Source organism: Nerophis lumbriciformis, linkage group LG23 (genome assembly GCF_033978685.3).
Source record: "Nerophis lumbriciformis linkage group LG23, RoL_Nlum_v2.1, whole genome shotgun sequence".
NCBI classification, from domain to species: domain Eukaryota; kingdom Metazoa; phylum Chordata; class Actinopteri; order Syngnathiformes; family Syngnathidae; genus Nerophis; species Nerophis lumbriciformis.
In genome coordinates this window covers 5,384,539-5,410,344 of record NC_084570.2, presented here as the reverse complement: position 1 = coordinate 5,410,344, position 25,806 = coordinate 5,384,539, and the positions used below count along the sequence as shown (strand labels likewise).

The following is a 25,806-nucleotide window of genomic DNA, read 5'->3' as shown; positions in this document are numbered from 1 at the left end:
AACTTTCCGTTGCATCCCGGAAAAGCAAACTCTCAAGACCAAGTCATGACAAGTTCCTATTTTGTTGTTGATTGTCATGTCATGTACGGATGTACTTTGTCACCGTCTGCTGCTCCACACGCTGTAAGTCTTTGCTGTCGTCCAGCATTCTGTTTTTGTTTACTGTTGCAGCCAGTTCAGTTTTAGTTTCGTTTTGCATAGCCATCCCTAAGCTTCAATGCCTTTTCTTAACGGCACTTGCCTTTTGTTTATTTTTGGTTTAAGCATTAGATACCTTTTTACCTGCACCCTGCCTCCCGCTGTCGTCTGCATATTGTGCTCACGTCAAACCATGTTCCCGACATCCACTAAGCAATCAGCTACCTGCTGCCACCTACTGATATGGAAGAGTATTACACGATTACTCTACCACGCTCTACACAGCTAAGACACTCAACAACGGCACATTATTGGCGGATTATAATTACTGGTTTGCAAAAAAAATGTTTCACCCAATTAGGTGAAATGACATCTTCCATGGCACACCAGACAATATCTCAGGGCACAGTGGTAGAAAAACACTGGCCTATTTTCCTGTGTGTAGTGTTTTAGTTCTTGTCTTGCGCTCCTTGCACTTTTTCTCTTTTTTTGGTATTTTCCCGTAGCAGTTTCATGTTTTCCTTTGAGCGATATTTCCCACATCTGCTTTGTTTCAGCAATCAAGAATATTTCAGTTGTTTTTATCCTTCTTTGTGTGGACATTGTTGATTGTCATGTCATGTTTCGGATGTACTTTGTGGACGCCGTCTTTGCTCCACAGTAAGTCTTTGCTGTCGTCCAGCATTCTGTTTTTGATTACTTTGTAGCCAGTTCAGTTTTAGTCTCGTTCTGCATAGCCTTCCCTAAGCTTCAATGCCTTTTCTTAGGGGTACTCACCTTTTGTTTATTTTGGTTTAAGCATTAGATACCTTTTTACCTGCACACTGCCTTCCGCTGTTTCCGACATCTACAAAGCAATTAGCTACCGGCTGCCACCTACTGATATGGAAGAGTATTACACGGTTACTCTGCCGAGCTCTAGACAGCACCGACACTCAACAACAACACATCATTTGCAGACTATAATCACTGGTTCGCAAAAAATATGTTTTAACCCAAATATGTGAAATTAGATAATCTCCCACGGCACACCAGACTGTATCTCACGGCACATGAGTGGTTGAAAATCACTGGCCTAAGCTCTAAAAATCAATTCTTATGACAAATTGTACGTAAAGTAATAAAACATCACCGCATAGAACTTAAAAGTCCTATTTTGTAGTGGCAAGGTCACATGGTTAGTATAAGAAGAGTCTGTGAGTTGCAGTTGCTATGCATAAAAAGTAATCCACTGATTTTAACTGGGTAAGAAGCTACTTAACCAACAGGAAGCAATACGTGAAGATAGGCGAACACACTTCCACAAAGCTGAAAATATCTTGTGGCGTACCTCAGGGAGCAATACTTGGACCACAATTGATCAATCTCCATTTAAATGACATTTGTAAAGTTACAAAGGACTTAAAGTTAGTATTATTTGCAGATGATACAACTGAATTTTGAAGTCTTCTTCAGTCTGCTGGAAGTGGTAAATACTGTGCACACCATTATATAGTTTTCCAAACAATATTTGTTATCATGGCGGAGTCCTTTGTCACCGATTCTGTTCATAACTTTTATGGACATAATTTCTAGGCGCAGTCAAGGCGTTGAGGGGATCTGGTTTGGTGGCTGCAGGATTAGGTCTCTGCTTTTTGCAGATGATGTGGTCCTGATGGTTTAATCTGGCCAGGATCTTCAGCTCTCGCTGGATCGGTTCGCAGCCGAGTGTGAAGCGACTGGGATGAGAATCAGCACCTCCAAGCCCGAGTCCATGGTTCTCGCCCGGAAAAGGGTGGAGTGCCATCTCCGGGTTGGGGAGGAGATCTTGCCCCAAGTGGAGGAGTTCAAGTACCTCGGAGTCTTGTTCACGAGTGGGGGAAGAGTGGATCGTGAGATCGACAGGCGGATCGGTGCGGCGTCTTCAGTAATGCGGACGCTGTATCGATCCGTTGTGGTGAAGAAGGAGCTGAGCCGGAAGGCAAAGCACTCAATTTACCGGTCGATCTACGTTCCCATCCTCACCTATGGTCATGAGCTTTGGGTTATGACCGAAAGGACAAGATCACGGGTACAAGCGGCCGAAATGAGTTTCCTCTGCCGGGTGGCGGGGCTCTCCCTTAGAGATAGGGTGAGAAGCTCTGCCATCCGGGGGGAGCTCAAAGTAAAGCCGCTGCTCCTCCACATCGAGAGGAGCCAGATGAGGTGGTTCGGGCATCTGGTCAGGATGCCACCCGAACGCCTCCCTAGGGAGGTGTTTAGGGCACGTCCGACCGGTAGGAGGCCGCGGGGAAGACCCAGGACACGTTGGGAAGACTATGTCTCCCGGCTGGCCTGGGAACACCTCGGGGTCCCACAGGAAGAGCTGGGCGAAGTGGCTGGGGAGAGGGAAGTCTGGGCTTCCCTGCTTAGGCTGCTGCCCCCGTGACCCGACCTCGGATAAGCGGAAGAAGATGGATGGATGGATGGATATTTGTTATCTAAAAGTTAGTTTTCCCTTTTAAAAGGCAAGTTACATGTTAAAATGATGGTGTTTGGGGGGGGAGAAAGCACAGACTTATTGATTTTAATTATTATCAATTGGTGACGCTGGTTTGAGTTTGAGATCTGACTATTTTGAGCAACGTAAGTTGAGGTACTACTGTGTTTTTAGTCCTGACAGAGGACTTCTAATTTGGTTGGCACAGCTTTTTTAGACTTTACAGTGCTGCGTTATTGGATCAGGAACCATTGACCAATCGCACGGAAGTTAAGCCGTCCCAGATGACACTATTGAGCAAATACAATTTGTGCAATCACTAAATAGAGATACAAACGAAAGTGGAAGGAAGCAAAACAAGTGACACGGTAAAACAAGACGAGGACATCGAGAGAAGTGAGCTGAAGACAACATAAAACAGACATGGCACTCTTTCAAAAGAGAAAAGTGGACAATAGAGCTTTCAACCCAGAATGGACACACTTTTTATGTTCATTCTTCCCTCTGGAAGCACAAAACCAATCTGTCTCATCTGTTCATTTATGGCACTCATGAAAAATGGCAATGTGAAACGCCACTTTGAGACAAAACCCAACATTTTGGATCAAACATATCCACTCAAGTCTGAACTGAGGTCACAGGAAATGAGCACACTCGGAACAGACAGAACATCTATCCATCCATTTTCTACCGCTTATCCCTTTCGGGGTCGCGGGGAGTGCTGGAGCCTATCTTAGCTACAATCGGGCGGAAGGCGGAGTACACCCTGGACAAGTCGCCACCTCATCGCAGAGCCAACACATATAGACAGACAACAGTCACACTCACATTCACACACTAGGGCCAATTTAGTGTTGCCAATCAACCTATCCCCAGGTGCATGTCTTTGGAGGTGAGAGGAAGCCGGAGTACCCGGAGGGAACCCACGGAGTCACGGGGAGAACATGCAAACTAAACACAGAATGATCGCATGGGACAGTTAATAATGTAATGCAACCTTTAAAAATCATTACGCGGTGATCGCGATCCCAAAAACAAACTTTTCTTGCATGATAATGTCCAGAAAAATTCGCTTTATATTACTATAGAGTCCTTTTAACGAATGAGTTTGATGGTTTATCACAAACCTTAAATGAAATTCCATGGCCACTGTCCTGCTCTCTATATCAACCAGGGTGAGCCCCACCCCTTTCGTGAGCGCACTGAGCGCGGAGTGACCCCTTTTACGCGCCCCCGGCAACAGGGGTGGCAAGCAGGTAAGCTGCGCGGGCGGAGCGCGCGGAGTGACCCATGTTACGAGCCCCCGGCCACGGGGGTGGCGGGCAGGTAAGCTGCTTACCTGCTGCGCGTGACGCCGGCCGCGTCGAAAGCGGACGAGGCGGGGTGTCGGTGCGGTGGGCGCGGTAGTAACCCTGGACGTGCGTCAGGCCCTTCTCGCGGATCGCCTCAGCTACGGCTCCCGGTGGGGCCCTCTCGGGGGAAGGGGCCTCGGTCCCGGACCCCGGCGAGGCGTCGGGGGCCTTCTCCGCTCCGTAAAAGTGTCCATCTCTTTTTTTTTTTTTTCTTCTGTTGTGGCATATGCAGCAGGTGCCTGCTCGTTTTTCGTATGTGGGTAACAACATTTAACTATGTATATATATTTCCCAATTGGTTTAACTGCCACCCGCAAAAATAAAATAAAAATGAAAAATAAAAAAAATATCTAATTAATCCGCCCGACCCGACCCGCGAGCGGATAAAATCTTATTTTTTTTAATTTCATCCGCCCGATCCGCGGATAATCCGCGGACTTCGCGGTTGTGTCCGCAAACCGCGCATCTCTAGCGACCGCCCTCACCAGAGGCATGACAGAAAGAAAAAAATAAATAATTGTGAGGCAGACGCACTAACCCCTCTACACAATTGACCTCAATCTTGATACATTCATTCACTGTATAAAAACTGCTAATGAATGTTCCCTCAGACTTTTCTAAAATCCTGGCAGGATAACCTAAAGCTTGTTGATTACATGCAGACAACTGCTACAAAGACGATTTCAATGAAAGTGTCTCACACTAAATCATAACATACTGTAAGTTAGACATTATGGTGTTCCAGAGCTTTACCTGAGGACATTTTTTTGAAATCGACCTATTTCAATTTTATCTCAATACCTTCCCGGTAAGGTCTATTCAGGTGTACTGGAGAGGAGGCTACGCCGGATAGTCGAACCTCGGATTCAGGAGGAACAGTGTGGTTTTCGTCCTGGTCGTGGAACTGTGGACCAGCTCTATACACTCGGCAGGGTCCTTGAGGGTGCATGGGAGTTTGCTCAACCAGTCTACATGTGCTTTGTGGACTTGGAGAAGGCATTCAACCGTGTACCCCGGGAAGTCCTGCGGGAAGTGCTCAGAGAGTATGGGGTAACGGACTGTCTTATTGTGGCGGTTCGCTCCCTGTATAATCAGTGTCAGAGCTTGGTCCGCATTGCCGGCAGTAAGTCGGACACGTTTCCAGTGAGGGTTGGACTCCGCCAGGGCTGCCCTTTGCCACCGATTCTGTTCATAACTTTTATGGACAGAATTTCTAGGCGCAGTCAGGGCGTTGAGGGTATCTGGTTTGGTGGCTGCAGGATTAGGTCTCTGCTTTTTGCAGATGACGTGGTCCTGATGGCATCATCTGGCCAAGATCTTCAGCTCTCACTGGATCGGTTCGCAGCCGAGTGTGAAGCGACTGGGATGGGAATCAGCACCTCCAAATCCGAGTCCATGGTTCTCGCCCGGAAAAGGGTGGAGTGCCATCTCCGGGTTGGGGAGGAGATCTTTCCCCAAGTGGAGGAGTTCAAGTACCTCGGAGTCTTGTTCACGAGTGAGGGAAGAGTGGATCGTGAGATCGACAGGCGGATCGGTGCGGCGTCTTCAGTAATGCGGACGCTGTATCGATCCGTTGTGGTGAAGAAGGAGCTGAGCCAAAAGGCAAAGCTCTCGATTTACCGGTCGATCTACGTTCCCATCCTCACCTATGGTCATGAGCTTTGGGTCATGACCGAAAGGACAAGATCACGGGTACAAGCGGCCGGAATGAGTTTCCTCCGCCGGGTGGCGGGGCTCTCCCTTAGAGATAGGGTGAGAAGCTCTGTCATCCGGGGGGAGCTCAAAGTAAAGCCGCTGCTCCTCCACATCGAGGGGAGCCAGATGAGGTGGTTCGGGCATCTGGTCAGGATGCCACCCGAACGCCTCCCTCGGGAGGTGTTTCGGGCACGTCTGACCGGGAGGAGGCCACGGGGAAGACCCAGGACACGTTGGGAAGACTATGTCTCCCGGCTGGCCTGGGAACGCCTCGGGATCCCCCGGGAGGAGCTGGACGAAGTGGCTGGGGAGAGGGAAGTCTTGGCTTCCCTGCTTAGGCTGCTGCCCCCGCGACCCGACCTCGGTTAAGCGGAAGAAGATGGATGGATTTGCAACAAGTGCAACAACATTTCTAACAAAGGTCTTAACTCATTCTCCTTCTATGGCACATCAATATGGAATGCACTCCCAACAGGTGTAAAAGAAAGTGCATCTCTATCCTCCTTCAAAACCGCACTAAAAGAACACCTCCAGGCAACTTTAACCCTTGACTAACACCCTCCCCCTTCCACATCCCTCCTCCCCGCATTGTATATAATCAAATATAAATAATCACATGTATATACTTGTTCTTATGCTTTCTGAACTCGCTATGTTCACTGCTCGCTGTACATATCCTACCAAGTCAGACCTACACTGTTTCAATGTCCATTTCACTGATTATGCAATTGTTGATGATCGAAGTGCTGATATCAACCCCCACCCCCACCCCCCGGATTGTAAATAATGTAAATAATTCAATGTATATACTCTGATGATTAACTTGTGTGATGACTGTATTATGATGATAGTATATATTTGTACCATGAATTGATTAACGTGGACTTAAACAAGTTGAAAAACGTATTCGGGTGTTACCATTTAGTGGTCAATTGTACGGAATATGTACTGTACTGTGCAATCTACTAATAAAAGTTTCAATCAATCAATCAATGCAGTTAGTTTTTTGTTAGGGTGGGTAAAATAATCAACTAAAGCAAAAACAATTGCGCAATTTAACACCTGGAGCAACATAGTACATCTTTATGCACATAGATGTAGGTATAATCTAGTCGTGAGGCAGTATTTTCCTCAATCAAAACAAAGATACACGCAATGGTAAATAAAAAACTGCATTTGTGATGTGACGTGTGTCTACTGATATGCGGATCCAATTCAGTCCACCTAAGAATATTAAGAACGTAGTAATGTTCTCCTCTACCAAACTCTGCTCAGTAGCCAATTATGCTCATTTTACTGTCATTCAGCCGAGCAAAGAGCCGTTTGTGGGCGATGATGGCGCCGGCAGCAGCCAGTTAGCATGATGCTCTGCAGGGAGCTCGCTGATGAGCTTTCATCAGTGCTGCTAGCCACTTGTCCCACATCTTTGCCTCGTCCTAATTATGCCGATGAATAAAGCTGTGATAGTGATCCGTCCTCAGCAGATGAGCGCGCGTTTTGAGGCTTGCCGGTATTTTTCACGTCGGGGTTGACACAATTGAGCTTGAAGACTTTCTGCGAGATGTACAGGACTATCTGTGGAAGATTAGAAGGACTTGTGGCTGATGATGAGGCGACTTGCTGAGCAAGGAAAACAGAGATGTGGAGTTGATCACCGTTCACATTTTTTTGTCTTGACAAACAAGCCAAGGTACCATGAATAATGCCTACTTTAAGGAAAAGCCATGCAAAAACTTTCCTTTTATCGGCAAAAGGCTTTGGCCTTTTTGGTTGGATGTGGCCTACAATGCTGTACATTTGACAGTTGAGCATCGAGATAAATTGAGGATTAACCTCTTAAAAGCCAATTAATCACTTAGTCCACAAGAACGTTGTAGCATTAAAAGACTACGGCTGGAACAAAATGAGGCTGCTCGACTTTTGACAATAACAAGAAAGTTATTACGCCTATACTGGCTCACCTGCACTGGCTTCCTGTGCACTTAAAGGGGAACATTATCACCAGACCTATGTAAGCGTCAATATATACCTTGATGTTGCAGAAAAAAGACCATATCTTTTTTTAACCGATTTCCGAACTCTAAATAGGTGAATTTTGGCGAAATAAACGGGAAGCAATCCGCCCTTTTCTCAAACACTGAGTCAAATCAGCTCTGTTATTTTCCGTTTTTTCGACCGTTTTCCGTACCTTGGAGACATCATGCCTCGTCGGTGTGTTGTCGGAGGGTGTAACAACACGAACAGGGACGGATTCAAGTTGCACCAGTGGCCCAAAGATGCGAAAGTGGCAAGAAATTGGACCTTTGTTCCGCACACTTTACCGACGAAAGCTATGCTACGACAGAGATGGCAAGAATGTGTGGATATCCTGCGACACTCAAAGCAGATGCATTTCCAACGATAAAGTCAAAGAAATCTGCCGCCAGACCCCCATTGAATATGCCGGAGTGTGTGAGCAATTCAGGGACAAAGGACCTCGCTAGCACGGCAAGCAATGGCGGCAGTTTGTTCCCGCAGACGAGCGAGCTAAACCCCCTGGATGTCTTGGCTCACACTGTCCCGAAGATGATCAAGAGAAGAATATCGACCCTAGCTTCCCTGGCCTGCTGACATGAGGGTATGTCTCCAGAATATATTAATTGATGAAAACTGGGCTGTCTGCAGTCTCAAAGTGCATGTTGTTGCCAAATGTATTTCATATGCTGTAAACCTAGTTCATAGTTGTTAGTTTCCTTTAATGCCAAACAAACACATACCAATCGTTGGTTAGAAGGCGATCGCCAAATTCGTCCTCGCTTTCTCCCGTGTCGCTGGCTGTCGTGTCGTTTTCGTCGGTTTCGCTTGCATACGGTTCAAACCGATATGGCTCAATAGCTTCAGTTTCTTCTTCAATTTCGTTTTCGCTACCTGCCTCCACACTACAACCACCCGTTTCAATACATTCGTAATCTGTTGAATCGCTTAAGCCGCTGAAATCCGAGTCTGAATCCGAGCTAATGTCGCTATAGCTTGCTGTTCTTTCCGCCATGTTTGTTTGTGTTGGTTTCACTATGTGACGTCACAGGAAAATGGACGGGTGGTTAAAATCAGGCACTTTGAAGCTTTTTTTAGGGACATTGCGTGATGGGTAACATTTTGAAAAAAATTTGAAAAATATAATAAGCCACTGGGAACTGATTTTTAATGGTTTTAACCATTCTGAAATTGTGATAATGTTCCCCTTTAAGATGCGACTTTAGTATTTTATACGTAAGTAGTAAAACCTTGTGTGTGTGTTTTTAAAAACAGGGTGTGTGTAATGCGTAGAAGTGCTTGTAGTTAGCGCATGTTGCATGCTGCTTCTGCCTGCTACTGTCTGCTTTCAGCTACTGCCACCGGCTAGCCCTCCTTACGGGGGGTGACAAGAGGAGCCGAGTGCGTAAGCCTCGTCTTGCCGGTACACAACCTCTCCACCACCAAGACTCCTACAGTGCCTCCTCGCGGCCACGCACGGTAACTGGGACCTCGCAGTCTCAAGCTAAACTGTAGGGGATCTCGGAGCAGCAGTGGGCCCCAGAGGCGAGGTGTGCAGGCCAACCGGTGTGTGGACACGCCCTGGCATCCGCCAACCACTGCCCCACCTATGGGTCAAATAGTCGTCATCCCCCCTTCCCCCCCACCCGCTGCTTTGTGGTACCTTTGGGAGAAGGAAAGGCTATGGGAGTAAACCCAGACAGAAAATCAGGAGTGGAGCCCCTGAGGTGGCTGGGTGTCATTGCTGACCCATTGCCGGCAGCTCCTGCAGCCAAGCCGATGCCAGACGTATTGCCTGGCTTTCCTCTGGGCCACATCGACACGGCCGAGAGGGGGAACTTGATGACTGGGCAACCCAGGATCTCCATATTTTCTGCCCAGGCATGCGCCACGGAGAGGTCACTCCAGCCTCCCCCCTAAAGGGAGGAAACAACACGGAAGCTGGCAGTCTTAAGCTCCACCCGATTGGCGCCAGCTATGACGGTGGGAGTAAGAACTCCCCCAGGCGCAACCCATCGTCACTACTGACAAACGGATGCCTATAAGTAAAACCTTAAACGGTCTAGCTCCATCCTATCTTGCTGATTGTATTGTACCATATGTCCCGGCAAGGAATCTGCGTTCAAAGAACTCCGGCTTAGTAGTGATTCCCAGAGCCCCAAAAACAGTCTGCAGGCTATGGAGCGTTTTCTATTCGGGCTCCAGTACTCTGGAATGCCCTACCGGTAACGGTTAGAGATGCTACCTTAGTAAAAGCATTTAAGTCCCATCTTAAAACTCATTTGTATACACTAGCCTTTAAATAGACCCCCCTTTTAGACCAGTTGATCTGCCGTCTCTTTTCTACTCTGCCCCCCTCTCCTGTGTGGAGAGGTTATTAGGTGACCGCAGATGAGGCGATAGTTGTTCAAAGTCAGGTCCCGGGGTGGACCACTCATCTGTGGATCGGTTGGGGACGTCTCTGCGCTGCTGACTTGTCTCCACTCAAGATGATCCCCACTATGGAATGGACTCTCACACTCAGGGCCGGCCCGTGGCATAGGCCGTATAGGCAAATGCTAAGGGCGCCGTCCATTAGGGGGCGCCACGCCAGTGCCACAAATGTTGGAGAAAAAAAAAAAAAGAAAAAAAAAAGTTGGTACTATTTCTAAATACAAAAAATAATCCCACGTTAATTAAAATGCAAAGTAAAGCCTATTTAATAGAAATATTATTTGTTACAACATTACGCCACCCCCCCCGCCCCCTCCCCCCCCCACCCGCACGGTGCGCCCCCTCCCTTCCCGTATCATGACTCTTTTTGGACGTCACCACATTAAAAAATCAACACAAGATGTCAAAACGGCCAAAACTGTCAGTTGCCCAGGGAAGAAAAAAGAGAAAAGAAGAGGAGGAGAAACGAGAAAAGACAGAGGTAGCAGGTAGGTAACGTTAGCCTACATGAAATTATTTGTCTGTTACAGAATGTGATAGTAACCTGGCTTTTTAGCATTAAGCTAATGTTACATGATTCGGCAATTGCTAATCAATAAATAGCTAGTTCTGTTTTAACGCCGGGTTAATATTGTGGAGGGGGCTAAATTGTTATGGAAAATAATAATGTAACGTTAGGTAATTACAGTACTCCCACCTTACATTCCTCAGGGACATTTATATTAGATCTTTTAAGCAGGTGTTTTTTGTTTCCATTGTTATTGCCTTCTGGTTAGCTAATGTTTGCCCTGCAGGTAATAGTCACTTTTCCACCCCTTTATATATTAGGTATAGTTGTAAGTAAAAAAAAAAAGGTCACAGACAAAGCTATTCGGGTTCTTGTGAGTATATACACTTCACTGCCGATGTGGGGGGGCGCCACTTAAAATCTTGCCTAGGGCGCCAGATTGGTTAGGGCCGGGCCTGCTCACACTATTAACTAGATCCACTCGATGTCCATTGCACCGGTCACCCGTGGTGGCTTGCGCAGCCCTTTGAGACACTTGTGATTTAGGGCTATATAAATACACTTTGATTGATTGTTTGATTGATTGAACGTTTTGAGATCATCCTAGAGAAAACATTGTAATTTAATACAAACAAAGAGGAGTGCAGCTTCTTTATTAATACCACATACAACAATAGAAAATGTATGTTGCCCAGTGGAAGACAATTTAGGAACCAGTGGTATTTTAGGAAACGGTAATGCATCTTAAACTTTAAAATAATAGTGTTTGTCTACAAGCTTACAAGCTCCCACTGGTGGTCATTTACACTTAACCAAGCTAAGAGGCTCATGAGAGCATGCACATAGCTGACATGGCAGAACGTGATAAATTGGGGAAACCCAACAAGGGTTGTGAGGTATCCGCTTCAGGGAACACCTTACACGCACCTGAATTATCATATTGTGGCACTTAGCTCGGAGGAGAACATTTTATTGAGGCAGGATAGAATCCATCAAATAGGTCAATCACTCCAAAACAACAACAACACAGCACCCCAAGTCAAGCCATCAACCAACTGGGATCTTTCCATCATTCACCCATCATGACTCAGGGCTTTAGGATAGGGTGCTCTGTGAATTGGTCACACAGCTGGCATTCATCTTTTGGGTTTTTAACGTAGAATCTTGCACAAGTGAGGCAACAAGCAAACTAGATAAATATTGTCTCTTTAACCAAAACCTTGGAACGGACACTGTGACGATTTTAAAGTTAAAGTTAAAGTACCACTTACAGTCACACACACTAGGTGTGGTGAAATTACTCTCTGCGTTTGACCCATCCCCATGTTCCATCCCCTGGGAGGTGAGGGGAGCAATGAGCAGCAGCAGTGAGCAGCGGGAATGATTTTGGTGATTTAACCTCCAATTCCAACCTTTGATGCCGAGTGCCAAGCAGGGAGGTAATGGGTCCCATTTGTATAGTCTGTGGTATGACTCGGTTTGAGCTCACGACCAGAGGTGGGTAGAGTAGACAGAAATTGTACTCAAGTAAGAGTACTGTTACTTTAGAGATGTATTACTCAAGTAAAAGTAAGGAGTAGTCACCCAAATATTTACTTGAGTTAAAGTTAAAAGTATGTTGTGAAAATACTACTCAAGTACTGAGTAACTGATGAGTAACCTGTTCGTTTAATGATGACGGCAACAAATAATGCACAAAAACATAAAAATAGCAATGAGCAAATTCAGAGCCAGGAATATCTCTTAAGCAACTAAAACAACAATATATATTAAATAATAATACATTGACATAAAAAAAATTAAGGCAAATTGAGCCACAATAACTTAACAGCACCATAGGCTCAGTAGGCAGAGATTACAAAGGAAAATAACAAGTTAGCCTTTACGCAAACCATAAACTGATAGGTGTGGGCTGCACCTGGGAACACACTGATTGCTGTTTCTATGAATGTGTGTGTGTGTGCGATTGTGCGTGTGTGTGTGTGTGTGTGTGCTGCAGTGCGTTAATAAATGTCCCCACACGATGTACATTTGACAGTGATTCATAGCAGGGAAGCTAACATCAGCCTACGGTGACAGCCAAAATATCTACTAACGTTACTTACCGCGATGTGCTTCCTCAAATTTGACGTTGAGTTCTATGTAAGCTTAAGCTTGTTAATCATGTGACCGCCTGGCTCTGTTTGATTGGTGAAACGGAGTCAAACGTCACCAGTGACTGTATTTGATTGGTGAAACGCAGGCATGCGATAGATCCTACTTTGAAGGTCTGTCTGACAAACCAAAACAAACAAAGCGTGCATTAACAGATCGATAAAAATCAGTAGCGAGCTGAATGTAGATAAATGGAGCGGACTAAAAGTAGCGTTTCTTCTCTATAAATATACTCAAGTAAAAGTAAAAGTATGTTGGATTAAAACTACTCTTAGAAGTACAATTTATTCCAAAAGTTACTCAAGTAGATGTAACGGAGTAAATGTAGCGCATTACTATCCACCTCTGCTCACGACCGACCGATCTCAGGGCGGACATTCGAACCACAAGAGCCACTGAGCAGGTTTAATAACACTTATTAACATTTATTAACACATTGTATTTCATATATTGGATAGAATTGCAAACAAAGGAAGGATGTGCCATTTTGAGTAAACATCTTTATAATTGGACAATAAACAGTATTTGTAATGTTACGTTCAGTAGAGATAAAGCAGAAAGACCCACTACAGTATGAGGTACAACTTCTTTAACACGTGGTTTATTGGTTTTGATTAGAGCACCAAATACAACTTTTTCACTTTCGATGTGATATTGACGCCTTGAGTATTGGCGAATACCGATATTTTTACAATACGACAACAGCATAAATCATACACACTTTTATTTTTAAGTGTGGAACGTTAGAAAAGGCTTGATCAAGTAAAGTAACTCAAACAGAACACTGGCAGGTATGAAAAACACAAACCTGTTATCATTAACCGTCTGGTTTCTTTAAGTTGAAAAGGAGTAGTATTTGTGTTTCATTGCATTTGTCAGTAATATGCAACAATTATCATTTGATAATTGTTTATATTGACATATGTCCTGTTTTAGACTGCAATATTGTTTAATTAAGGACATTTATTACATATGTCTGGCTTTTGAGCTATTGCGTGCTCAGCTGTTGTGTAGCTGCTAGCTCCTAATAGCCTATAGCCAGGTTTACCTTTTGTAAATGACTTTACTAAAACACAAGACAAAAAACAACCTAGTGTACTAATTGGAATGGCTGTTCTTACTGGCTGCCTAGTTTTGCACAAGTAAACGCTCTACAGGACTCTGCGTATGGAAGAACTTGTATCTGATATTTAAGATGCAAGCTTATATAATCCGATACTTTTACTTTTTTTAACTGATGATCGGACTACCATCCAAAATCAAGACGCCCCTAGTTTTGATTCACACAATCAGATACAAATTACTTCAACCATGTGTTTAATCAGCACCTCCAAGTCCGAGTCCATGGTTCTCGCCCGGAAAAGGGTGGAGTGCCATCTCCGGGTTGGGGAGGAGACCCTGCTCCAAGTGGAGGAGTTCGAGTACCTCTGAGTCTTGTTCACGAGGGAGGGAACAGTGGATTGTGACATCGACAGGTGGATCGGTGCGGCGTCTTCAGTATCGATCCGTTGTGGTGAAGAAGGAGCTGAGCCGGAAGGCAAAGCTCTCAATTTACCGGTCGATCTACGTTCTGTCGGAGGCAGATATTTACATATATCCGAATTTAAGTGTTACTTCTTTTATTTCATAATCATATTACAAAACAGCTAGTGTTTTTCTTCCAATTGGTTGTCTGCAAAAACTGTGTGCTTAACCTTGAATCTTCTGATGTAAGAAAGAGAGATACTCCTTTCTCTTATCGTTTCTTATTCCCAGGTGCGGAGGACAATGGGTATGTGTTTTGGCTGGAGGGACATGTCTGCGAGGGTGGGAGAGAGAGAGACTTAAGAGGGGAGAGGGTTTTTCGGGGGGGGGGGGGCAGACCATCTTGGCGGCGCGATTGAATGTTCTATGCTGGACTGGTCTCAATGTATATGCAAAGCTTTGCAAATATATTACAAAATACCTATTCTGTCTCTGGTGGTTTTTCTACTCAGCTTTAAGTGTCGTAAAGAGCTTGGGAGCGACTTGTGACTTGAATTCCCTGGGAGGAACAACTGGTCTAAAACGCAACAGTTCCCATCCTCACCTATGGTCATGCGCTTTGGGTTATGACCGAAAGGACAAGATCACGGGTACAAGCGTCCAAAATGAGTTTCCTCCGCCGGCTGGCGTGACTCTCCCTTAGAGATAGGGTGAGAAGCTCTGCCATCCGGGAGGAGCTCAAAGTAAAACCGCTGCTTCTCCACATCGAGAGGAGCCAGATGAGGTGTTTCGGGCATCTGGTCAGAATGCCACCCGAATGCCTCCCTAGGGAGGTGTTTAGGGCACGTCCGACCGGTAGGAGGCCACGGGGAAGACCCAGGACACGTTGGGAAGACTATGTCTCCCTGCTGGCCTGGAAACGCCTCGGGATCTCCCGGGAAGAGCTGGACGAAGTGGAGAGGGAAGTCTGGGCTTCCCTGCTTAGAATGCTGCCCCCGCAACCCGACCTCGGATAAGCGGAAGAAGATGAATGGATGTGTTTAATATTGATGCAATTGCAGAGCATCTTAATGACATGTTTGATTACCTTATTTCACGCATCAAGACATAGCTATTTTTTTATATTGCAATGAGACTGTGCAGGTGTGGGGTGTAGGTATTAAAGTAATTTATCGTGTTTAAAGTGTCCCTTGACATGTTTGTTGAGACTAAAAAAAGTAGCTTTACTGTCAAACTGCTGATGAGAACACACAACAATTAGAGAAAAAAGGCATCAGAGCAAAACAAGAATCTCTAAGGAAGCGATGTGTGTAATTGTGGAGTTTGCCACTGTGCAATGGCTCTCAGCGTGTTCGCTTAGTCGACCCCAGAGGAGAAAAAGCGATTGTGAAAGGGAGCGAATGACTTGAAAATGACTTTTTAAATCTTATGAATCATTGTTTTGACAGCAGACCAGACAGGCCGCTGGTAGGCCATAAAAAAAACCTGCACCAAAAGTAAAGCATCAGCAAAATGGGCTGAGAACAGACTGACCAGGATCCGATGTACTGTCATGCTCCTGCAGCTACACATTTTCAACAGAGCGCTGCGTGTTTTTATAAATGTCACCATCCTGGCGAGCAGAGACTCGAAAATAACTTATCTGATCTTCGCAGAGACGCGAAGGTGCATCTCTGGAGTCCCATTTCTCCACTTCTCCATTATTAGCTCTGCCAGCCAAAGAGATATTGTGCTCAGTGACAAATGGGAGCGGAGCGGCGAGGCGCAGACAGCGCGGGGGTACTCCCTTTCACCACAGCCACCCACCTCGCCCCCACACGGCAAGCCACCGACACTTTCTCCCTGATAATTGTGTTTTAAGCCCTCTGATTAAATTTTCCATTCTCCAATGATATTGTTTTTGCCATGAATCCGTAAGAAAAAAAGCTTCTACAGACACTAAATGAATCCTCGCCATCACTCTCGCTGCTCTCTGCCGCCCACTTTTGTTGCATCTTCCCTCTCGCACCCACTTTTTGGGCCCTTCACTCTCTCTCCAGCCTAAACAAACCCCACAGGCAGAGGCAGCGGTTGTGATTAGACAGAGGTGATCATATATGGCCCCTAAACTTTTCATTGCTGAGCAGATACAATTTTTTTCAATTCAGCGGTGACACTGGATGCAATCAGGGCAAAACGAGAAGCTGGCAAATTCAATAATGGAAGAAAATGGAACTGGAGACGACACACTTAAGGCGGCATAGGCTCGCGGCCTGAGTAAGCACTCTTCTGTCTCCACTTCTCCTCATCTAAATCAAGTCGCGGTCCTCCAATCAGCAGGCACCAAACAAAGAACGATCCAAAGACGTGTGCACAACTGAATGCTAATCAAGGTAACAAGCAATAGTGGTTAATCATTGTGTGGTAGAGCTATAAAGATAGGAGACATTATAAACATCGCAGAATAGTTTGGTAAGAACAGTCGAAACAGATTGAGAAACCTCAAATCCAAGCTCTGTTTGGAAATTGTCAGCCAAAGAGTGTCAAAGCGGTCCAGTTGTCAACATGGAAATTATATTTCTGGCTTGACACTTGGTGGAGGCGGTCGCATCGTCCTCCCTCTTTGTCTCCCCCTGCTTGCTCTCTTTGTCTTGTCTATACCTCTTTCTCTGCGCTGTCTTCCGTAATCTAAACACCTAACATGGAATTGATTGGCTGGACTTTTCCGCTCCCTCTTCTCCCAGCTTGCTCTCTTTGTTTTTGTCTTGTCTGAACTTTTTTGAAGCCTCTTTCTTTGCGCTGTCCTCAAAACTAAACATCTGAACTGAATCGCAAGATGGATCACATCATGGAGAAGCTTGCTGAAAAGGAAAATTGAATTGAATTTGAGAGCACCCAGCATGGACGAATAGAACAGACAAGTCATTGTTTTGTCTGCTCGCGGAAAACAAACATCCTAATCGACGATTTGACTCCCTCGAATGGCCTTGACGCTGTGGAAACAGGACCAGGCTGTTCTGAAAAAACACCCTCGAGGACACTTCAATGATGGACGCTTTTGACCTCCCTCCCTCCCCTCGGGGTGATGGTCAGATGGCAGCGCTTCCTAGCAGCGGTCGCCTTCCAGGGCCCCAACTCCCCGCCCCTCTGTTGCAAATTTGTCGTGATTAAATGTAACGTGTTTATGTGTGCATTGCATGGAGGTTTTTTCCCACTCCAGACTAGGCCCCCTTAGGAGCCCAGTCTAGATTGTTTTTTTTTTTACTCATCTTTTTCCCCAGCGTTTTACCTTTTTCCCATGTTTTACAGGGCGCCTTGTGGCGACCCATCAGCGTTCCTGTTCTGTAACCCTGTACACTGTTTGTTTGTCTAATCTTGAACGGGTTTGTGCTGAAAACAAAGTTTCGTTGTACTTGTGGAATGACAATAAAGACCTATCTGATCTATCTGATCTGATCTGATCTGACTCTCGACTCAATTGACAAAATCTCGACATGGCTGCGGGGTACGTAAGCGACTAGTGGAAGAAATGGAGAATCATACGCTTCTCAGTGCTATCCATTGAGGACTGGGAAGGCATCTACCTATCTGGAACTGTGATCGCAGGGCATCTGCTGATTGGGATGGGCATCGCTTTGGTGTATCGTCAAATTCTGAAGACGACGGCAGCCGTTCAAGGAGCCCAAAGGCTGCCCGTCACGATGGAAGGCATGGGTCGAGCTGTGGGAACATATACGGTGGCGATTTTTGAACTGAATCGCAAGTTGGATCACATCACTGAGAGGCTTACCAAAATGCGAAAATTCAACTTGAGAGCCAGTAGTGACGATTAGATCAGACAAGCCATAAAAATGTCTGCTCGCTTAGAAAACAACGATCCTTAGTTACGTTTCAACTCCCTCAAATGGCCTTGACGCTGCTCATAACAGAGCCGTTCTGACCTCCCTCCTTGAACATCTTGGAGTTGAACTCGTAACGCCTGCAGACCGACTCCAAGACTATAGACACAACAACATTACAACCTGGACAATGGGCATGTGCACCCCCCCCCCCCCCCCCCCCCTCCTCAATGTTGTATTTTTCGGGCCATAAGGCACACCGGATTATAAGGTGCACTGTCAAAAAACTGATCTATTTTCATACACAAGACGCATTAAAACAAGGTCATATTATGATTTTTTTCCCTACATGCAATGGTGGTTCTTTGGTCAACATGTTGCATGGATTATGTTTTACAGAATGTTTTCAAGCCGCTTTCTGACCGTATTTTCCGGATGCACCGTTTTGTGGGCGGGTCTGATTTATGTGGCTCCAATTCGACAGCATCTCCTCCCCTTCAACTTTTGTTGTAGTTTTTAGTGCTACCGTAGCAAATCGCATGACAGATCAATTTGGAACTATACACTATTCTTTTTAATTAGAAATGGCAATAGCAGAGGACGAATGCCCTTCAAGAGGATAGAGAAAAATAAGCTTATTGACAATGGCGCGGACTATGATGGCGGATGTGCGCAAAAGTTCGGGACTAATGCAGATCCCAAATAGCAGGTACCAATAGGTAAGAAAAGTTGGTTTTGCATAAAAGGGCGTAACAAAATGCCAGGTAATATTTGTCGAAAAATAAGTGCCATTTTGGGGTCCTTATACACACACACCATAATAATAACCGTATGTCGAAGCACAGTACGTCTGACTATGGTAGCCATAATGCTACGACATCCCATCAAGCGGTAGGGCTTTGTAACTTCCCTTATCACATGATTACGCACAGATTTGCAAGATCTCGTACAAGTCCACGCTATTTTGCTGCACGACGGGGTGGGGGTTTTTAAGTGCAATGGCACATAAAGCATCTTATATATTGTATCTAGGATGTTTACTGCCTACCTCAGAGCTACTAAGCTAAGGGTGACAACATGGCGTCAAAGTGGCGTCTCTGTTTTTTACCACCACGTCTTGGCCATCTGTTTCAAGCGTGAAGGGTAGGTTAAACATGTAGGGAGACGGGTTACAGGCGAGAATTGGTAGTTGGTAATTTGCCTTAGTACCTAGGGGAGAAACCAATGTATGCTAGCACAGGTCAGACGTTCCTCATAGTTGGTCAGTAGGGTTGCACACATCTCAGGAGGGATTTTGATCCACTACTCTTTAAAGATACTTTCCAAAGGTTTTCTAAAGTGTTTTTTTTTTTACTTGAAGTTTCAGCACGCTCTACAGATTTTCTAAGGGATTAAGGTCCAGAGACTTGCAAGGCCACTCAAGGATCTTCATCAGTCACTCCTTTGTTTCCTCGACCGTATGTTTTGGGTCATTGTGGTTTTAAAAGACAGAACCATCACCTATCTTTGGGGATCTGGCTGAGGGCAGGAGGTTCTCATCCAATATTCTACAATAATGTAGAATATGTTATGATCCGCTGCCCGGATCATAGTCTAAGTTTTTCGAGTCACTTGTGTTTTCTGTTAGTTTTGGACTCCTTGAGTTCCTGTTTATGCACCTCTGAGTTTGTTACCATGGCTACGTATTAGTTTCACCTGCCTCTTGTGTTCGGGACGCACAGCTGTTTGTAATGAGAGACATTATTTAAGTCTGCCTTTGTCAGTCAGTCGGTCTGGCTTCTTTGTTTGCGTCACGCTACTGTTACGTAAGTTTTGCTTGCCTCCTAGCCCCTGCTAGTGATCTCCAGTCTGTACTAAGTAGTAGCCTTAGCTTCAGGTGCGATCGGCACTTTGTTCCGTCGGTTTGTTTTCTGTTTTGTACCTCTTTGATTGTTAATTTACGATTAAATCATGTTCCTACCTGCAAGTCCTGTCCGGAGTCGTCCGTTTGCATCCTGGGAGAACAAACCTCGCAGAAAGCTGCAACCCCGCCGTAACAGAATATTGTAAATATTTTGGTCTTTTCTGACCACATTACTTTGTCTCAAGCCTTGTTTGAGTCATTCACGTGTTTGTTGGAAAACTTTACACGTGTCTTGCTGTACATGTGTCTCTTTGAGCGAGATAACTTAGACACTGCAGGGCAAATATCATTATGGCAAAGTATGTTACTACTGGTTTTCTTGGTGACAGTGTTAACTTTGTTGACAAAAATTATAGTCTTTGTTGCGATTTGTTATCGTCCTATTTGAGCTATTTTCGTATGACTAAAATAGGACAATGACGAATCACAACAAATACACGTTGACAAAAACCATGACAAAATAACTGACAATTTAGTCCTGCGTACAACAGTTGCAGTGCTTTACATTTATTTAAAGAAAAAGACAAAAATAAAAAAAATCACCTAAGTTCTTATTCTATTCTGTCGTGGTAAACAGTCCGAAATGACAAAAATATGACTACAACTAAAATACATTTTCGTCAAGAGACTATAACTAAAACTAAATTAAAAGCTGCTGTCAAAATTAACACTGCTTGCATGGTGACTGCGGTCACAGTTCCACTGTAATTCTGGGCTGGTCCTTTACCTCGCTAAAAGTCGTCCTTGGTGAGATCTCGGATAGAGTTTCAGATCTAAGGAAATTAACTGTGTCTTGTATTTATTACATTTTTTCTTTCTTTCCAAATTTCATTTTGTGACTTTATGGTTATAAAGGGGTCAGAACTGTTGCTGGATCAAATACTTAGGTTAGTGAACAGAAATTAGTACTAACCTATTTATTTTAAATTCTTGTTGATATTCTGTCACTTATCGTCAAAATAAACCTACTCGGGATGTCCTGATCAGCATTTTCGGCCTTAGCTTTGACATATTCCTTTAGTTTGGAAACTGTGTAATAATAAGAACAAGTAAATAAATGTTGTCACAATCGAGCATTGCTGTTGTACTTGTGACCCTAAGAGCTCTGAGGACGACTTGTAGGAAAGATAAGTATTATAATCATAACAACAGGATGAGCACTCTAAACAAGGCAGTAACGAAGGCAATCTTCCAGGCCTGGCTGAAAGGCAGGCTGGCTTATAGGATGCCTGATTGGCAACCATTAACAGATGTGCTCAGGGTGCCAATCAGGTATAGGTGAGGGAAACAGCACTCAGGACAGAGTGGTGTAACCATTCAGGAAATGAACAGACATTGGAATAAGAAAACACAAGACATGACAGGTTGTGACAATAATCATCACATGGACAAAGATAAGATCTTCTGGAGGAAAGTTCTGTGGTCAGATGAAACAAAAATTTTGCTGTTTGCCGCAATACCCAGCAATTAACCTGACTCTTGCCAGACCCTTGTAGTTCGCTGAGCTCAACACAAGGGTCTGGGCTCGAAGGCATTGCAAACTCCTTCCAGATAGCAACAAAAATAATGAACCAATCAGGATCGCCGGGCGGGTTAGATGTTCATAGATGTGACGTAGCTCCGAACGGACTGTTTGATTCAAACAACAATGGAGCGCGGAGTCGTGTGCTGACATTGATTCTGCTATTGCAACTGTTTTGCGACAAGGATCTTTTGGCTCTTCTTCCGACCGGGTTTGGATTTCCCAGCGCCGCTCTCATCAGCGTCACGGGTTGATTTTGATGTGAGTGGTTGAAGCAGCACGTCATTCAAGATAACGGACACGTGGTTCATCCAATCAAATACAATTATGCCGTCTGAAATACATCTCCTATTGAGAAGTCCCAGATTCTTGTGTGGACCTCGAACGACAAGGATCTGGCGAGAGTCAGGTTGCCCAGCAATATGTTTGGAGAAGAAAAGGTGAGGCCTTTAATCCCAGAAACACCACGCCCACCGTCAAGCATGGTGGTGTTAGTATGATGCCTTGGGCCTGTTTTGCTGCCAATGGAACTGGTGCCTTACAGAGACTCAGCCACGGAGTGGTAGGCCACGTAAACTGACAGAGAGGGGTCAGCGGATGCTGAAGCGCATAGTGCAAAGAGGTTGTCGACTTTCTGCAGAGTCAGTTGCTACAGAGCTCCAAACTTCATGTGACTTTCCAAATAGTCCATGTACAGTACGCAGAGAGATTCATGGAATGGGTTTCCATGGCCGAGCAGCTGGATCTAAGACATACATCACCAAGTCCAATGCAAAGAGTGGGATGCAGTGGTGTAAAGTACGTCACCACTGGACTAGAGCAGTGGAGACGCCTTCTCTGGAGTGATGAATCACACTTTTCCATCTGGCCATCTGATGGATTTGGGGGTTGCCAGGAGAGCGGTACATTTCAGACTGCATTGAGCAATTTGGTGGAGAGGAAATTATGGTGTGGGGTTGTTTTTCTGGAGTTGGGCTTGTCCCCTTAGTTCCAGTGAAATGAACTCTGAATGCTCCAGGATACCAAAACATTTTGGACAATTCCACGCTCCCAACCTTGTGGGAACAGTTTGGAGCGGGTCCTTCCAGTGCACAAAGCAAGGTCCATAAAGACATGGATGAAAGAGTCTAGTGTTGATGAACTTGACTGGCCTGAAAAGAGTCCTGACCTGAACCCGATAGAACACATTTGGCATGAATTAGTACGGAGACTGAGAGCCAGGCCTTCTCGACCAACATCAGTGTGTGACCTCACCAATGCGCTCTTGGAAGAATGGTGGACAATTCCTATAAACAACACTCTGCAACCTTGTGGACAGCCTTCCCAGAAAAGTTGAAGCTGTAATAGCTGCAAAAGGTGGACCCACATCATATTGAACCCTGCGGGTTAAAATAATTTGTTACAGTAATCGAGACAAGATGTAACAAACGCATGAATAATGATCTCAGCGTCGGTGGTGGACAAAATGGGCCGAATTTTAGCGATATTACGGAGATGAAAGAAGGCTGTTTTAGTAACACTCTTAATGTGTGACTCAAATGAGAGAGTTGGGTCAAAGACAATACCCTGATTCTTTCCTGAGTCACTTTGTGTAATTGTTTGGTTGTCAAATGTTAAAGTGGTATTATCACTTATCATGAAGGGGGAATTGCAAACTTCCTGTTGATTTTTGCTGGGGGTTGTCAGTTAATGAAATCTAGGTCTAAGTGAGACCTACATAGAGGCAGGGCCGGCCCGTGGCATAGGCCGTATAGGCAAATGCTAAGGGCGCCGTCCATCAGGGGGCGCCACGCCAGTGCCACAAATGTTGGAGAGAAAAAAAAAGAAAAAAAAAAGTTGGTACTATTATTTCTAAATACAAAAAATAATCCCACGTTAATTAAAATGCAAAGTAAAGCCTATTTAATAGAAATATTATTTGTTACAACATTACGCCCCCCCCCCCCCCCCCCCCCCCCCTCCCCCCGCACGGTGCGCCCCCTCCCTTCCCGTATCATGACTCTTTTTGGACGTCACCACATCAAAAAATCAACACATGATGTCAAAACGGCCAAAACTGTCAGGTGCCCAAGGAAGAAAAAAAGAGAAAAGAAGAGGAGTAGAAACGAGAAAAGACAGAGGTAGCAGGTAGGTAACGTTAGCCTACATGAAATTATTTGTCTGTTACAGAATGTGATAGTAACCTGGCTTGTTAGCATTAAGCTAATGTTACATGATTCGGCAATTGCTAATCAATAAATAGCTAGTTCTGTTTTAACGTCGGGTTAATATTGTGGAGGGGGCTAAATTGTTATGGAAAATAATAATGTAACGTTAGGTAATTACTGTACTCCCACCTTACATTCCTCAGGTATTAGATCTTTTAAGCAGGTGTTTTTTGTTTACATTGTTATTGCCTTCTGGTTAGCTAATGTTTGCCCTGCAGGTAATAATCACTTGTCCACCCCTTTATATATTAGGTATAGTTGTAAGTAAAAAAAAAAAGGTCAAAGATAAAGCTATTCGGTTTCTTGTGAGTATATACACTTCACTGCCGATGTGGGGGAGGGGGGGGGGGGGGGCACCTAAAATCTTGCCTAGGGCGCCAGATTGGTTAGGGCCGGGCCTGCATAGAGGTTTGTGTTTCATGTCTCTACGACATTCCTACTGGAAGTTACAGACAGTTGTGTCTGTGCTTTCTTCCTCGGAGCAGTTTTGTCTGTGTTTTCTTCCTAGGGGGCGCTAGAGCGCAATTTTGAGTTTTGGGGTTTGATTTTTTGATTAGATCGCAATTTTCGCCAGTCTTTGATGTGTGTGTCCAATTTGGTGAGTTTTGAAGCACGTTAAGGGGGTCAAATTACAGCTCAAAGAGGCAAAAGTAACTTTTGTTTTGAAGGGGGAATTGCAAACTTCCTGTTGATTTTTGCTGGGGGTTGTTAGTGAACTAAATCTAGGTCTATGTGAGACCTACATATAGGTTTTTGTTTGATGTCTCTACGAAATTCCTACTGGAAGTTACAGGCAGTTTTGTCTGTGTTTTCTTCCTAGGAGCAGTTGTGTCTGTGTTTTCTTCCTAGGGGGCGCTAGAGCGCAATTTTGAGTTTTGGGGTTGGGTTTTTTGATTAGATCGCAATTTTCGCCAGTCTTTGATGTGTGTGTCTAATTTGGTGAGTTTTGAAGCATGTTAAGAGGGTCAAATTACAGCTCAAAGAGGCAAAGGTGACTGTTTTTACTAAACTTTTGTTTTGAAGGGGGAATTGCAAACTTCCTGTTGATTTTTGCTGGGGGTTGTTAGTGTTAGTGTCCTGATGTGTGACTGTTTTTAGTAAACATCAGTGTGTGACCTCACCAATGCGCTTTTGGAAGGATGGTCAAAAATTCATATAAACACACTCCGCAACCTTGTGGACAGCCTTCCCAGAAGAGTTGAAGCTGTAATAGCTGCAAACGGTGGACCGACATCATATTGAACCCTATTGGTTAGGAACGGGATGGCACTTCAAGTTCATATGTGAGTCAATAATTTTGGCAATATAGACTATTTTAATAATTTTGTCCTCCAACAGACACAATGTAGATGAACCCTGATCCCACCGAACCTTCTCAAAGAACTCGAGCAAGAATCCATCCTGATGCTGCAAGCGCACACTCCTGGAATTATGATTCAAAGGGATTCATGTGCAAACAAAAAGAGGATATTGGAAATAAAGCAGTGGAAATGCAGGCGGGAAGTCAGAATGACACATCATCACGACGTGTGCGTGTCGATGAATGTCAACATGCTTTTAATAAATGCACTCTGCAGCGTCACCTCATCATGGTAAGCTACAACAGCTGGCAGATTTGGCTACATTTCCTGAAGTAAAGAGGAGCATGGCGAGGGTTGCCAATCGTGTTTTGATAATTGGAATTGTCTCGTAATTAGAAACAAAAGCATGCGTTCTGTATTGAGTCTCCTATTCCTACACTGCAAAAACTGAAATCGAAGTAAGATTAAATATCTCAAATAAGGGAGATATTTGCTTATTTTCTGTCTGATAAGATAATTCTTCTCACTAAGCAGATTTTATGTTAGTGTTTTACTTGTTTTTAGTGTTTTGGTCCTAAATGATCTCAGTAAGATATTACAGCTTGTTGCTGAGATTTTATGACCTATATTGGGTAAAAAATGCTTGAAACTAGAAAATCAACTGATGTAAAGCTGTGTCATCAACACTCACAAGTATAAAACTACTTTTTTAAAGTAATCATTTCTTACTTCAAGCATGAAAAAAAAAATGTTATGTCAAGATAATGGCACCAGCATTTACTTAATTAGGGACCGAATGTCCCTTTGGGACAGAGGACCCTATTGAATTTCTAGCATTTT

The 25,806-nt window shown here is 44.6% G+C and overlaps 1 protein-coding gene across 2 annotated transcripts in view; it reads right to left on the bottom strand.

Moving 5' to 3' along the window:
* The window catches only part of LOC133622494 (receptor tyrosine-protein kinase erbB-4-like), a 789,611-nt gene that overhangs the window by 257,120 nt on the left and 506,685 nt on the right, over positions 1-25,806 (bottom strand). The gene's annotated exons all lie outside the window — the stretch shown is intronic.